General features: G+C 35.4%; 1 non-coding gene across 1 annotated transcript; it reads left to right on the top strand.

Annotated features, from left to right (window-relative positions):
- Positions 1–362: 362 nt before the first annotated feature.
- LOC121208415 (small nucleolar RNA R71) lies at positions 363–469 on the top strand. Its single transcript, XR_005903437.1, has one exon. It is a non-coding gene; the product is annotated as a small nucleolar RNA R71 (small nucleolar RNA).
- The last annotated feature ends 1,705 nt before the right edge of the window (positions 470–2,174 follow it).

The following is a 2,174-nucleotide window of genomic DNA, read 5'->3' as shown; positions in this document are numbered from 1 at the left end:
CGTTTTCCATGTTGTGGCCATAAGGTTGGTATTCTGAATGGTTTGTTCCACCTCCACTTGCTTCGCACTGTATTACTGGGTAAACCTGTGAAGAACTAAGAAAACCTTCAATTTTCTAATTCAAGAGTTCTACCTGATTAGAGAGCATAGTGACAGAATCGACGTTATAAACACCGTCTTTTTTCGTTGGCTTTGTCCTCATGACTTGCCACTGATAGCTATTTAATGATATTTCCTCTATGAACTTATAAGCATCTTCAGGTGTTTTATTATTCATGGTTCCGCCAGCAGCTGCGTCAACCATTTGTTGAGTCGAAGGATTCAGGCCATTATAGAATGTTTGAACCTGAAGCCAAAGCGGTAACCCATGGTGGGGGCACCTTCTTAAAAGGTCCTTGTATCTCTCCCATGCATTGTAGAGTGTTTCTAAATCCATCTGTACAAAAGAAGAGATATCATTACGTAATTTAACTGTTTTAGCCGGCGAAAAATATTTTAATAGAAATTTTTCGATCATTTGTTCCCAAGTAGTGATTGACCCTCGTGGTAACGAGTTTAACCACTGTTTAGCTTTGTTCCTTAATGAAAAAGGAAACAACCGAAGACGTATGGCATCATCAGAAATGCCATTGATTTTAAATGTATCGCATAGTTCCAGGAAGTTTGCTAAGTGAGCGTTGGGATCTTCATCCTGCAAACCATCAAACTGAACAAATTATTGTATCATTTGAATAGTGTTAGGTTTTAGTTCAAAAGTATTTGCAGCTACAGCAGGTCTAACTATGCTCGACTTAATTCCTGTTAGATAAAGTTTAGCATAATCATACATAGTGCGTGGAGCAGGATTTTGATTAACTGCAATTACAGGAGGTAGCTGATTGCCTTGGTTTTCAGCCATCTCTTCGATTGGGGATTCAGTATCGTCTACTTGCTCGTTCTCTGTGTATCTTAAGCTTCGCCTTATTTCTCTTTGGTTTCTATGAACTATGCGATCAATTTCTTCGTCAAAAAGTAGTGGCCCTGACAGGTTTCTTCTAGTCATAAACTATAAAAACCTGCCAAGAGAAGGAAAAAGTAAATTAATAAGTAATAATAAAAAAATTAAATTAAATTTCAAGAAAAATAAATGGCTAAAGTAATAAAAATTGAGCGTTCCTAATATCTTAGTTCCCCGGCAACGACGCAAAAAACTTGATCGCGTGATTTCGTGATAGATTTTAAATATTTATAATTAATCGTTCTTGAAACTAACTATTATAACGATGTAGGCACGTGTACCTATCAAACAGTAGTATAATTTTAGCAAGACCAGATTGTCGAACCGAAGGGAACTAAAAGTACGAGTAATGACTGTCTTTTTATTATCTAGCCTAAGAATAATGGGGTTTTATTTTAACTAACTAATTATCTAAACTAAGAACTCACAGAGAATAGAATTAGGGAATTACTTTTGGGAAAATTGATTGAATTAAGACAATACCTAAGGAAAAATCTACCTAGACTGTACTTATTATTCTGGCTCTGAATCGGGCTATTTATTCATTTAACTTGTTCTGTAGAGATCCCTAAGTTATGTTATTATCCCTATTCAAGACTAATAACGTCTAATCCCTAGATTGAATAACCGAGACTTTTCTCTAATTAACACTCTAGGGTTGCATTAGCTCGATCTATGGATCCCCTTATTAGGTTTCACCCTAATCCGGCAAAATCTTGTCACCCTATGTCTAAGCGCACAATCAACTCCACTTAATTATGACAAATGTACTATTAGGCAAGGTCTATTCCTCCTCTGAATAAGAGCTTATCTTGAATCAGTATCCTGGATATCAAAACAAGAATTAAGAACACCTAATTAAGAACAAGTTAAATATTTATCATTCAATTCAGAAAATAATAACAAGATTCTTCTTAGGTTTCATTCCCCTTAGGTATTTAGAGGATTTAGTTCATAACTAAATAAGAAAACATTTCAGAATAATAAAGAATACAAAACATAAAGAAAACCCAAAACTCCTTAAAGGGAATTGAGGAGAGATCTTCAGTCTTGATGATGAATCCGGCTTCTGAGATGAATCAAATGTCTTTCTTAGAGTAATTCCTTACTCCCTATTCTGTGTGTCCCCTTTTCTCCTCTTCTAGGGTGTATTTATAAGCTTTGGAATGCCTATGAG

The sequence above is a fragment of the Gossypium hirsutum genome, chromosome A01 (genome assembly GCF_007990345.1).
Source record: "Gossypium hirsutum isolate 1008001.06 chromosome A01, Gossypium_hirsutum_v2.1, whole genome shotgun sequence".
In the NCBI taxonomy this organism is placed as follows: Eukaryota; Viridiplantae; Streptophyta; class Magnoliopsida; order Malvales; family Malvaceae; genus Gossypium; species Gossypium hirsutum.
Note: the sequence above shows the minus strand (reverse complement) of the source record. Positions and strands in the feature narration are given on the sequence as shown.